Source organism: Schistocerca cancellata, chromosome 3 (genome assembly GCF_023864275.1).
Source record: "Schistocerca cancellata isolate TAMUIC-IGC-003103 chromosome 3, iqSchCanc2.1, whole genome shotgun sequence".
NCBI lineage: Eukaryota > Metazoa > Arthropoda > Insecta > Orthoptera > Acrididae > Schistocerca > Schistocerca cancellata.
The window spans coordinates 194,684,619-194,699,259 of NC_064628.1; positions in this window are offsets into that span (position 1 = coordinate 194,684,619).

A 14,641-nucleotide genomic window follows, 5' to 3' on the forward strand; every position below is an offset into this window, starting at 1 on the left:
TGAATGAGCAAATGTATTTCTAGTTGCATGCTTGAGGGTAGTAGACAAGCCTGTCTGTTAGAGAACAGTAGGACCAACGTCGGAACAGGTAGCTACGCTTTCTAAAAGCAAAGAGGTTTCTATCCTTAGTATGGTCCTGTCCGTCCCTTGTCATGTTGGTATAGGAAGCTGCCCCTCTGGCCACTTCCGTTTGTATTTGTGAGCCACCCTCAGGAAGTGACCAGGGCAGTCGGTCTGTGGCGAGCGTCTGAAGTGGTAAGATCTCCGGCTAAGCGCGTGTCTGCTAAGTCCGTAGGACAATGGATTTCTTAAGTTCAGCCTAACAGAAAATTTAATCACCTTCATTTCAGGTTTAGCTCTAAAATGTCTAATGTTATCTTAAATTGCAACGCAGTGTATTTCGAGTGCGAAGTTCAGAAAATTTTCCAGTAGTTGCTTTGTCACTACTTTGTGAGTAAAGTGGAACCACGTGTTGATCAGTAACTCTAACTAAGATCATCAATCTTAAATGCGAGTGTGTGTGAGATTATAACATCTCGTCTTGACAAGGTTTTTCAAATAGCAACTTTTCTTTATGTTCAACCCACGTGGGGTGTACTTTGTGAGACCACTACCACGTGCTTATTTAATTGTTTGACCCATTAGGTTAATAGTAACACGATAGTAACCAGTTCGAAGTTTTTCTTTTGTAAATTGCTTTTCGATCTAATTTATTTTAATTATCAAAATTATTGTGGAGTTACACTCTTTGTATAAACCAACTTGACCACGTGAAGCATGTGGTGTAATCATCAAAGTAGCCCTCAGCTATTCTTTTTGTGAAGATATTTCACAGAGAGTTAGTATGAATTTAGTATACCAGTGTGTGGTAATTTTATGACGAACAGGATTGTGCTACGAATGTAACTTCTTTGGGTGAAAATTGAATCGGTTGGTTGTGGTTAATTTCCTCTTGCATATGTTTCAACGTTCTTCGTGTGTTATTTTATGAATGCAGTGTTGTATGCAGTCTCCCAATCTTGGCTCCATATTTGATGTGTTCCATAAGATTACAAACTCACATTTTCCACAATCCTAAATAAGACACCAGTTTAGTTATGAATCAAATTTAAAATGCTGCAATTTCAATGATCAATGTTAAAATAAATTTCCAAATATAAACTGATTTATTTATTTTTATTTAAATTCTCTTATATATATATATATATATATATATATATATATATATATATATATATTGTTATTATTGTTGGCGGATTTTCCCCAAAAGGAAATGGTTAAGCTTATGACTTTGAAGGCTTGTTCTTCTTGTCCTTCCAGTCCTCCTTCATTCTCTTGGAGAGGGCCTCTTTTCTCTCCTCAGACCATTCTTGTTTGGTCCGCTGTTTTAGCGCTTCTGACTTTACTTCCCAATTGTCTATGTGTTTTCGGAAGGTGCTTCTGTCTGTGGTGTTTGTGGTGCCAATTGCTTGTAGGTCTTTTCGGACTCCTTCCATCCAGGGTGTCGAGACTTTATGTGTCTTGATGTGTTCTAAAATTTTCTTGGTGAGTCTTGTTTCAGGGAGTCTATCTAAATGTCCGTAGAATTTAAGGCGCCTTTTTCTCATATCGTTCTCGATGTTCGAATATGCTTCTACTGTTGAGTTCTTCTGTAGTCTGTAGCCATCTGGTGTGGGTCTTCCTCCTAAAATTTTCCTCATGATTTTGCGTTCTTCTTTTTTGATTTCTTCAATTTTGATTTTCCTGTTGAGTGCTAGTGTTTCGCTGGCATACAGTACGGCGGGTTTGATCACTGTGTTATAGTGTTTGATCTTGGTGTTTCTGGAAATGCATTGTTTGTTGTAGACGTTTCGTACCATGCCTAGTGATTTCCGTGTCTTCTGTTGTCTGTCTTCGTAAGCCAGTTTCTCTGTTCCGGTCGGTTCGATGATTTCGCCTAGGTATCTGAAGTGTGTGGCCCCTTTAATTTTGCCGTACTTGGTTGTGATGTCGTCGCCTTCTCTTGTTAGGACTTGCGTTTTTTCAAAAGAGATTTGTAGGCCGACTTTCTCAGCGCATTCTTTCAGGATTTCGATCTGTGTTTTTGCTGATGTTGGGTCATAGGTCAGTATCGCTAGGTCGTCTGCGAATGCTAGGTAAGGGATTTCCATTCTTTTCCTTCCTAATGTGACTGGTCTCTAGGTGTTTTGTCTCCTGACTTCAGCTTCTCATTCGCTCATTACTTTGTCCAGGACGATGTTGAACAATAGCGGGGATAGTCCATCTCCTTGTCTTAGGCCAGTGTGGATTTCAAAGGGGTCCGAGATTTCGCCCATGAACTTGACTTTGGATTTTGTATTGGTTAGTGTCTGTTCGATTAATCTTCGGGTCTTCTGGTCTAGGCCTTTTTCTCTGAGGATTTGGATGAGGGACTTTCTGTCGATCGAGTCGTAAGCCTTTTTGGAGTCGTCGAAAGTGCAGATGATTTCTTTGGGGCTTGTCATGTGGGATTTTATGATTGATTTCAGGTTGAAGATTTGTTCGGGGCAGGCTCTGTTGGGTCTGAAACCCGCTTGGTACTCCGAGATGGCGGGTTCCATTTGTCCTTGCGTTCTGGTGAGAAGGCAGGTTGATAGAATTTTGTAGATGACCGGTAGCAGGGAAATTCCTCTATAATTGTTTGTGTCTGTCCTGTCACCTTTCTTGTGTACCGGGTGAATGAGTGCGGTCTTCCAGTCGTCAGGTATGATTTCGGTTGTCCAGGTGTTCTGTATGATTTGTGTGATTTCGTTTAGCGAGTTTGGTCCTAGGTTCTTCAGCAGTTCTGCCGTTATTCCGTCTTCACCGGCTGCCTTGTTGTTTTTCAGTTTCTTTATGCAGTGGAGGATTTCTTCTTTTGTTGGTGATGGTGAGTCTTCCGGTGCGTTGGCCGGTTCTCGGGGTTCGAAGGTTGAGTTAGGTTCCGGGCAATTTAGTAATTTTGAAAAGTACTTCGCGAGCTCTTCACAGTTTTCTTTGTTGGTAAGTGCCAGTTTTCCGTCTTCTTTTCTGAAGCAGAGGTTCTGTGGTGAGTATCCTTTGACTTGGTTGGCGAACGTCCTGTAGAAATCCCGTGTGTTGAAATTTCTGAAGTCTTCTTCGATGGAGTTTAGCTGATCGTTTATGTATTTGCGTTTCTCTTGTCTTATTGTTTTCGATGTTTGTCTTCGAATTTCATAGAAGTTGTCCTGTGTTTCTTGTGTTTTGTTGCTGTTGTAGTTTGTGAAAGCTGTTCTTCGATTTTGTAGGGCGATTTCGCAGGTAGTGTTCCACCAAGGGTGCCTGGGTTTTCTAGTCAGCGGGATCAGTTCTTTGGCTGTGTTCACAATTTTTTGTTTAAAGCTGGTCCAATCTTTCGCCTCTTGTTTTTCCCAGTGTTCTGTGATGTTCGATTCTCTGATCTTTCTTGTATCAAATTTCGGTGAGGTCAATTTCTTTTTGTGTTGTCTTCTTGGTGTGAGTTTGATTTTGATTCTTGTTAGGTAGTGGACCGAATCTATGTTGGCGCCTTTTCTCACTTGGACGTCGTGGATTTCTTTCAGGTATTCATAGGAGATTGCCACGTGATCTATCTGGAATTCGCCTAGTGAGTGGACTGGTGATCGCCACGTCTTTTGTTTCTTGGGCTTTTTCATCAGGGAGGTTGACATGATTTTGAGGTTGTTTTGCTGGCAGAGTTCGATCAGTCTAGTGCCGTTTTTGTTGGTGAATTTGTGTGCAGGGAAATTTCCTACTGCTTTTCTGTAGCGTTTTTCTCTGCCGATTTGTGCGTTGAAATCGCCTAGTAGAATTTTCGCGTTGTCTTGGGGTATTTTTGCCAGGGTGCTTTCGAGTTTGTCCCAGAATTTGTCTGTTTATTCTGGTTCCACTCTTGAGGAATCTGTAGTTTCCGTAGTCTATTGTGTCTGAATCCGTGTATCTTGTTTCTTGTAGCGCTAGGATCGAGATCTTTTGACTGGTGAGTTCCGTTGTTAGATTGTGTAATTTTCCCGTTTGTATTAGTGTCTGTATGTTGAAGGTGCCAACGTATGTGTGTGTTTTCTTGGGTAGTTTGCCAGAGCGCTCCGACTCGCCCTTTAGTACATCTCCAAGTCCCCCAGAATCCGAGTGTCTGGTTGCCGTCTTGCGACGGGTGGATCGTCCACCTGGGGTAATGTTGTTTTTAGGTGTACTTTTAGGTGTACTTGCGCCAGTTTGGTAGAACCAGGGATTTTCAGTTCCTGGAGCTCGTATCAGCACTACCGTTGGTGACAGACGCTGGCCAGAGTACCGGTGGTTACCACACAGACGTGTCTGGGCTTTTGTGTTAGTTTTCTTCGTTTCGCCGGTTTTTACTCCGGGTACTTATCCTCGAGGATGTGATAGTTTTGGTCCACCCCGAGTATTTGAGGCTTTCCTCTATCCGCCACCTGGGGAGGCGCCCGATGGAGGATCTATCAACCTCACACGGGTGTGTATATATGTATATATATATATATATATATATATATATATATATATCACCGGTTGTCATATGACTATTAAAAGATTATAATTAATGTTAGTCTGGTTGGGAATTTGATGAGCTAGACTGGATACCTAGTGAAACAGTTGCGCAGTAATGCAAGGTTAACTTCCCCAGACAGCTCACAGCTTTAAACCCGCTTTCATTGTGTATCAGTTCCGCTTACACCACAAAATAAAGCAACAACGTTATACATGGCGACCCTGTTCTGTGATTCCGCCAGACTCTGGAATCTCTGAAACGTTAGATTGCGAGAGTGTATAATCTTAATTTTTTCCCTGCAGCGCTCAAACAACTTCTGAGTTGTTTCTGAGCAGACTTTCAAAAGATTCACTGCGTTGTTGAGCGGCGTTGTGTTGTTTGCCTTCTTTTGTTTTCTATATTTGTGTGTTTTATATGTATGCGTTTTTCTTCTCGCTTGTAAATTGCACTGACTTCGATCAAAGATATGAATTTGATGTGCGTGTGAAGAAGTGTGTACTAAGTTGGGTACCTTTCGTGTGACTGTCGTAATTTTTGCGGGATACATTTATTCTGAGTAGTGTGTTGTGTACCGGGCATAAATTGAACTAATGCAGACTCGTAACCAAGCTAAAAGTGGGCAGTCCAACAACATAAGCAACATGGACCATGGGGATAATTTGATTTCGAATATTAACACGCCGGACGGTTCCGAAAATGCAATGAGAAATACTTCAGAGGAAATGCAAAACAGGACAAACGGGCTCACATCAGAGCCAGAAATTAGTTTGCCTCCAACTAACCAAATTGATTTGGCAGAACTCATGAAAGCCTTCTTGCAACAAAATAAGGAAAAAGCAGAGAAATCTGAAAAATCGATCTGAGAGCTAGGCGAACAAATGACGCAGAAATCTGAAAAATCTATCCGAGAGCTAGGCGAACAAATAGACGAAAAACTAATCCAGCAGACAAATAAAGTTGACAAGTCGATGCAGAGAGTGTCCGATGATATCTCACAAAGAATAAACAATCTGGCAAGTGAAATAAAAAGTGATATTATGAAAGAATTAGGCCATACATTTGAACAAATCGATGATCGTCTGCAAGCCTTAGAACAGGGCAAGCAGAGTCGCGATGCGGAATCGAAAGAGAGCGAAGAGCAGCTACTTAGGAATTTCCAAGCGCTGAGAGAAGAATGCCAAAGAGAACACCAGCAGGTACTCTCGAGGGTCCAGGAGGCGGAAACGCATTGTCCAGCGTCCATTAGCAACACAGTAGTGGACAACAGTCAAGCGATTCAAGCACTGGAACAACAAGTAGAACAATTGAAGCAGACTGGGGAGGAGGACAACAGACAAATACATGATAAGATTGCGGCCTTAGCGGACATCGTAGGCACGGTGAAGGTGACGGAAAGCGAGAGCAATACTACACTGGTAGCGGCCGCAGAGACAGAAGAAGTGCGTTCGCTTCTTAGATTTCAGAAGGGACAGTTCGAAGTGAACAAGCGGCACAAAGCTGTAACAGGCGAATTACAAGAACGCGTGGCGCATCTGGAAAACCGCATGGCGTGTGATTACAAACTCGCCAATAGCACTAAAAATAGCCGTACGAAAAGTACAGAGAGGGACTCAGGCCACGAGGGAGATTTTGACGACAGGGAAGAACGTATTTTGAGGGGCAGACATGAGAAAAATAGAAACATTCAAGGGCCTCGCCGGGAGGAAATGCGGGGATTTGATTTCAAACATTTCCTTACGGTGAGAAAGTTTGAGATATTACGAAATTCGCAAATAGGAATACATCCACGAGCATGGCTCGAGCAATTTGAGTTTTGTCTTCCCCCCGACTGGGCAAGTTCACATAAGATAGAATATATGTGTGGCTATTTGGAAGGCGAACCGGCGCGCACTGCAACTCCACTCTGGAGTTTCGACAAGCCTTTCTGTCCACCTATTGGTCGGAAGTGGCACAAGATAGGGTCAAACATTGCATAATTATGCTGCCTAATTTGAACCAATCTGGTTTCGGCAGCCCAGCACGCCTATTCGACCACATGCTGCAGGCAAATCAATTTTTATACGACCCATACGGTCCTGCGGAACTAATTAGGAAATGCATCACCAAATTGCCAATGCAGTTGCGCCACGTCATTCTTGCCGGACGATGCAAAAAGGACGTGGAAACGTTTAAGACACTTCTCCGAGAGTTGGAATATAATACAGCAGAATGCCCACCTAATCAGGCACAAAGTTATTACGGGGCACAGCAGTGCGATCGCAGTCGTGGCCGTAGTACTAATCAACGGCGTGACTGGTCGTCACGACGTGAACGGAACAATATTCGGGACCGGCCGTATAGAAACTGGGGTAACAGTCGTGAACACATGTGGAACAACGGAAATGATCGAGGACGTGGACAAGATCGTGAACGCTACAGGTACGGCAACCAGAATCGATACTAAGATGAATACGGTGGGAATAAGACTGTAGGCGGAGCACCTCATGATGTTGAAATTCGGCCGGCTAACCCTAGACATAGTCCAGCAAATGGAAATGAACAAAACCGGCAATGACAAACGATCAGCGCAGAAGTCGCCCAATCGGAACAAATGAGCGACATGGCAAATGAGTAGAAAGGACAGTGAGTAGTAGAGAGGACGGTGAGGAGAAAGAATTGATTAGTTTAAATTTGTGACGTATGCATTTTGAATAATATGTTGGTAAAAATAATGATCAAGATATTTCTATGTGATTGACTGAAGTGACGTTTTTTAATTTTTTTCTTTCCTTGTGCAATTAGGATTTCGGTTGATTCAAATGTGAAGATAAAAGTTTTCTTTGTGAATGAGTAAAATGCTGTTTATGGTTTTTTTGTGTAAATTGAAACGAGTCGCTCCTGAGAGAGGCAAGATCTGTGTCGAATTAATGCAAAACTCAGGGGAATACCCGATCTGTTGGTATTATGGGTCTGGCAAACACAGGTCCCCCAGCTGTTAGTAGCCTTGTTTCCGATTTTCTGCTTTCAGTACTACTATCTATCTATTGCTATTGTATATCTGTCAATATAAATGAGGATCTCTTACTATAGTATGCATGCTGTATGAAAGGAATGAGTAAGTTTGGAATCTTGAAAACAGGATGCAATAATACTATTGTTTAACCAATGGCTTCCCAATATACGCTAGTATGTTAATATTGATGATACATGTCGTTTTTGTTCTTTATAGCTGAGTACGTGAAGTGCTGCCTGTGGATTTCGTCAGTAGATTGATTCCCTTCAAGGTGAAAGAAGAGTTGTGGTTTGTGTAGTTTACGTGGCCCCGAAATAGTATTATGGCAGTCAAATACGAGCAGTTTTTCAGCAAATGGAGAATGGAACAGACATACGAATCCTTTCTGTAGTCTTCATTGATGTTGACCCAGAGCCTGAAAAATTATTCTCCGGTAATACTTGTCCTAGAAAAGCGACGTTTATGTGTTTTGCTGATGCTGTGAGCATTACAGCTTACTGTTTTCGCTGGTGCGGGATGCACTGGGGCCTATATAATTTGTACTGAGGAAATTTCCCTCTTGAAGGTAGAGGAAGATTAAGTAATTGTGATAATGGAACTGAAGGAAAGCTTGGTTTAATGTAATAAGGATGAAGCAAAACATTTGTCATTTAAACTACAGGAGGATTCGGACCTTTTGTGTCTGTTGTAAGTTCAATATGTTAAGATGAAACTGTTTTACAGAATAGAGGAGACCACAATTATGCCATTCTTGAGAAATGAATCCAGAATAACCACCACAGGCCAAATAACTGATTTGGAAGCGAAAGGTAACTTAAAGAAGGAACGAAATGGGTAAGAAAATGTAATCTAACCTGTATGATAAAAAATTTTTTTTACCCTTCTCAGAGTCATCTGCGTGATTAATTCTTGATAACGTAATTTTAGATAAAATTGTCTTACTGTTTTATGTATAAACATATGAGTATTGTAGATTTATAATTGCGAGTCTCTTATCAGGTGTGTCAACTGGTATAAATGTTTTTGCGTGTAAATAACCATTGTTCTTTTTACTATGTATGTTTAAGGAAAGTTTCTCCATATCTATCATGTGACAAGACATATGCTGCGAGCGTCAGGAAGAGGACGAATTAGAACAATGTTGTAGTGGTATAAACACTGTGTTGGAGTAGCATTGAAGTAGCTTGTCGGATTAACTACACTCCTGGAAATTGAAATAAGAACACCGTGAATTCATTGTCCCAGGAAGGGGAAACTTTATCGACACATTCCTGGGGTCAGATACATCACATGATCACACTGACAGAACCACAGGCACATAGACACAGGCAACAGAGCATGCACAATGTCGGCACTAGTACAGTGTATATCCACCTTTCGCAGCAATGCAGTGCTATTCTCCCATGGAGACGATCGTAGAGATGCTGGATGTAGTCCTGTGGAACGGCTTGCCATGCCATTTCCACCTGGCGCCTCAGTTGCACCAGCGTTCGTGCTGAACGTTCAGACCGCGTGAGACGACGCTTCATCCAGTCCCAAACATGCTCAATGGGGGACAGATCCGGAGATCTTGCTGGCCAGGGTAGTTGACTTACACCTTCTAGAGCACGTTGGGTGGCACGGGATACATGCGGACGTGCATTGTCCTGTTGGAACAGCAAGTTCCCTTGCCGGTCTAGGAATGGTAGAACGATGGGTTCGATGACAGTTTGGATGTACCGTGCACTATTCAGTGTCCCATCGACGATCACCAGTGGTGTACGGCCAGTGTAGGAGATCGCTCCCCACACCATGATGCCTGGTGTTGGCCCTGTGTGCCTCGGTCATATGCAGTCCTGATTGTGGCGCTCACCTGCACGGCGCCAAACACGCATACGACCATCATTGGCACCAAGGCAGAAGCGACTCTCATCGCTGAAGACGACACGTCTCCATTCGTCCCTCCATTCACGCCTGTCGCGACACCACTGGAGGCGGGCTGCACGATGTTGGGGCGTGAGCGGAAGACGGCCTAACGGTGTGCGGGACCGTAGCCCAGCTTCATGGAGACGGTTGCGAATGGTCCTCGCTGATACCCCAGGAGCAACAGTGTCCCTAATTTGCTGGGAAGTGGCGGTGCGGTCCCCTACAGCACTGCGTAGGATCCTACGGTCTTGGCGTGCATCCATGCGTCGCTGCGGTCCTGTCCCAGGTCGACGGGCACGTGCACCTTCCGCCGACCACTGGCGACAACATCGATGTACTGTGGAGACCTCACGCCCCACGTGTTGAGCAATTCGGCGGTACGTCCACCCGGCCTCCCGCATGCCCACTATACGCCCTCGCTCAAAGTCCGTCAACTGCACATACGGTTCACGTCCACGCTGTCGCGGCATGCTACCAGTGTTAAAGACTGCGATGGAGCTCCGTATGCCACGGCAAACTGGCTGACACTGACGGCGGCGGTGCACAAATGCTGCTCAGCTAGCGCCATTCGACGGCCAACACCGCGGTTCCTGGTGTGTCCGCTGTGCCGTGCGTGTGATCATTGCTTGTACAGCCCTCTCGCAATGTCCGGAGCAAGTATGGTGGGTCTGACACACTGGTGTCAATGTGTTCTTTTTTCCATTTCCAGGAGTGTAGTAGTGGATTGAAGTATAATTTTGAGTAATACATGTTTATGGGTAGTTAGTTTGTGGTATAGACAACAGGTGTGCATGTGTGTAAATAAGATGTGAACCCTATGCTGTCCTGACCTATACTTGCACAAGGCATAATCCTATTCATTTTAGTGAATTAATAAGTAGCATTTGATTTATTAAAACGTAAGTGAACCTTATTAGTGATGTGGATTTAAATATTATATTGTCAGCTCATTTAATTTTTATTTTTATACTGTCAAGTCATTTCACTTTTATTTTTTTATATTGTCAAGTCATTTAACTTTTATGTTTATATTGTCAATTCATTTAACTTTTTTATTTAAAAAAAAATTAAGTCTCACTTTCGTTCTTAAAAATTGTGAAAGATAATACTAAGTGGTATTATGGAAGACATTTTGTAATCACATAACTATGATGAACAATTTCTGTGAATGCAGTTGAGAACGTGAAAGCAAACCGGCTAAACTCTTATGAGACAGCGGGAGCAGCAGGGCGGAGGGCTAGTTGTAAACTGGCGGGTTTCCCAGCAGAACACACTGTCAACCGGGCCACTTCGGGAGCGCGGTCGACCACAAAAGAAGGGTACGCAGCAAACACTTTCCCTTGCAGCCGGAGCTAATGGCCGGCCGCACCAATGCGACCCTTCCCGTAGGTGATGACCTGAGATGTCCGAGCGGTCCACCGCAAGAAAATCCATCTGCTGGCAATGCACCACACGCACGCGCAACGTGACGAGACGGCCACGGTGAACGACAGAAGACAGGGGATAAAGGGGCGTGGAGCCTTTTGACAGGTACTGTCTAGAGAAACTTGCAGACGTCAACGACGCCTATCGACATTTTCTGACAGATGCCTACTGTCAAGCGACAGTAAATCATGGTTCGATGTTCTCTGGTCGCTAAGGGTGGCACAAAGAAGAGCCATTATGTGTCATCCTTGCCCAGGAATATCAACCTGGCGCGTCAAACGAGGATACCGCACGAATTTGACAACACAAACATGGAACCAAATCGAGATGTACGTGACACGGGACACCAAGAGAAACTTTATGAGAGGGCAGAGACGGCGGGATTGCACGCAACAGATGGACAAAAAAAATCCCTACTGACAGCTGCGGCGACAAACCCCCTTCCCCTTATATTGTGCCACGGAACAGTGGAACTACTGAGTGTGTCAGTGAACAGTGATTATACGGTTCTTAGTTCAATGCCTATATGTGTGTTTCTGTCAGAGAAACTTTGACTCATGTGTTTTGCAGGAGTTCGATTTATTGGTGTTTATTAGACTGACTCTTGTATTTTGCAGGTGTTCTATTTATTGTTTTTTTTTAGACTTTGACTCTTGTATTTTGCAGGTGTTTCATTTATTGGTGTTTTCTTTTTAGATGTTGACTATTGTACTTTCAGAGCTGTTTTATTGATCAATGTTTGTTCTTGTGTGATGTATTAGTGATATTTTCTTTCGTAAATTCATTCCTGTGGCATTGCTTCGTTTATCAGTCAAATACCTATTCATTCTCATTGGACTGTGATCGATTACCTTTGCATGAGGCATATTTATAGTGTGGAACCCCATAAGGGTAACAATCACATAATTATTGTAGTTTCGGTATAATGACTCAATGCTCATTGTTTGCTAACTAACTGAAATATAGTAGAGTGATTAAATTAGTGCCACATAGTTATTTTAATTCTACAAATTATCAGTTTTATAAGACATAGAATTTTTTGCGATAACCACTTTGTAAAACATATTTTTTCTCTTATCCTTTTTTTTTTTGCTTTTGCGGATTGTGAATTGTAATATTCTGCTTTACAATACTTATGATATTTTCATGTTTTTTTAATTGCTGTGGCACCTTTGCTATTTTCATAAATTTTACTTATTAATAAACAGTCATAAATTTTCCTGTGATCAGTTGGTTCTTGCAATGAGCAAATATTAGTGAACTCCATAAGGGCAACAACCAGAAATTGTTTTCATATTAATGGCACAGGAACCATTGTTTCTACGTGCTGACCGAATTAGGTCTACACTATCTTTTAAATAGGTGTCACAGATTGTTTTTTTTTCTGTTTGATATCGGTAGATTCTAAAGATGTGTTGAAATTATTGTGTTTTAGCAAGTAGCTGGTTACCTTTTGCCTTTTCTTTTCATTTTTGATTTAAGTAGGGTGTGAGAAGCCTGCTTGGGAATGTCCTAGCATTGCCAGAAATTTCCCTGCACAGTGTTTTCCCGGAGAGTTGGGGGTTATGAAAGGTCTCTGTTGGATTCCTTTCATGTTAATTTCTTAAATCTGTTGATATTTACGGCATAAATTCCTCTTATAGATTTACTGTGGCGTTTCTGACTATCTGGGAGGAGACTGAGTAGTGGAACGTGTTACTTTTACACATAAACAAGAACGACCTGTCACACTACTACACTTTAAAACACAGTTTATATGTAATTCATGTCACACAGTCTCATATGGAACCTACATCCACTTTCTTTTATATACTGTATATGATAAGATACTGTCATCCCCCTTCCCTTCTGTGTGAGAGGATGAATGAGCAAATGTATTTCTAGTTGCATGCTTGAGGGTAGCAGACAAGCCTGTCTGTTAGAGAACAGTAGGACCAACGTCGGAACAAGTAGCTACGCTTTCTAAAAGCAAAGAGGTTTCTATCCTTAGTATGGTCCTGTCCGTCCCTTGTCATGTTGGTATAGGAAGCTGCCCCTCTGGCCACTTCCATTTGTATTTGTGAGCTACCTTCAGGAAGGGACCAGGGCAGTCGGTCCGTGGCGAGCGTCTGAAGTGGTAAGATCTCCAGCTAAGCACGTGTCTGCTAAGTCCGTAGGACAATGGATTTCTTAAGTTCAGCCTAACTGAAAATTTAATCACCTTCATTTCAGGTTTAGCTCTAAAATATCTAATGTTATCTTAAATTGCAACGCAGTGTATTTCGAGTGTGAAGTTCAGAATATTTTCCAGTAGTTGCTTTGTCACTACTTTGTGAGTAAAGTGGGACCACATGTTGATCAGTAACTCTAACTAAGATCATCAATCTTAAATGCGAGTGTGCGTGAGATTATAACATCTCGTCTTGACAAGATTTTTCAATATAGCAACTTTTCTTTATGTTCAACCCACATGGGGTGTACTTTGTGATACCACTACCACATGATCATTTAATTGTTTGACCCATCAGGTTTATAGTAAGACGATAGTAACCAGTTCGAAGTTTCCTTTTGCTTTTCGATCTAATTTATTTTAATATTCAAAATTATTGTGGAGTTACTCTCTTTGTGTAAACCAACTAGACCACGTGAAGCATGTGGTGTAATCATCAAAGTAGCCCTCAGCTATTCTTTTTGGGAAGATTTCACAGAGAGTTAGTATGAATTTAGTATACCAGTGTGTGGTAATTACATGACGGACAGGATTGTGCTACGAACGTAACTTCTTTGGGTGAAAATTGAATCGGTTGGTTGTGGTTAATTTCCTCTTGCATATGTTTCAATGTTCTTCGTGTGTTATTTTATGAATGCAGTGTTGTATGCAGTCTCCCAATCTTGGCTCCATATTTGATGTGTTCCATAAGGTTACAAACACACATTTTCCACAATCCTAAATAAGGCACCAGTTTAGTTATAAATCAAATTTAATGTGCTGAAATTTGAATGATCAATGTTAAAATAAATTTCCAAATATAAAGTGATTTATTTATTTTTATTTAAATTCTCTTATATATATATATATATATATATATATATATCACCGGTTGTCGTATGACTATTAAAAGATTATAATTAATGTTAGTCTGGTTGGGTATTTGATGAGCTAGACTGGATACCTGGTGAAACAGTTGCGCAGTAATGCAAGGTTAATTTCCCCAGACAGCTCACAGCTTTTAACCCGCTTTTATTGTTTATCAGTTCCGCTTACACCACAAAATATAGCAACAACGTTATAAGGGTAAGGAAGGAGGACATTCCTCACAGAATCGGCAAGGAACAGACTGTATGGAAAGTACTAACAAGAAGCAGGGACAGGACGGCAGACATTTGTTAAGACATCAAGGAATAACACTCGTGGTATTGGAGCGAACGGTAGAGGGTAAATACTGTAGAGGAAGGCAGAGATTGGAATACGCGCAGCAAGTAGTTGGGGACGTAATTGGAAAGGTTAGCACAGGAGAGCAATTCGTGGCGGGCCCCATGAAAACTGTCACAAAACTGATGAAAAAAAATAAATGAAACAATATTTCATGCACAGGCTTACGGATCTCATAAACGACCTCTCCCTGAATACTCTGTGATACGGTCTTTTTCAGTGCTCTGTAATGGTTGCTATGGATTAACTTGTGTCCACTGTATTTGATAGTGCGGTAACTGTATGATTTCGTTTGTGTCATTATAGGAGGTAGTGTGTTCATTCACTTGCAGTGAGTGTCAGTACCTTCATCTGCATTATGTGTAGCTGCTAATTATTTAATTATATCCACATCTGATAGTGT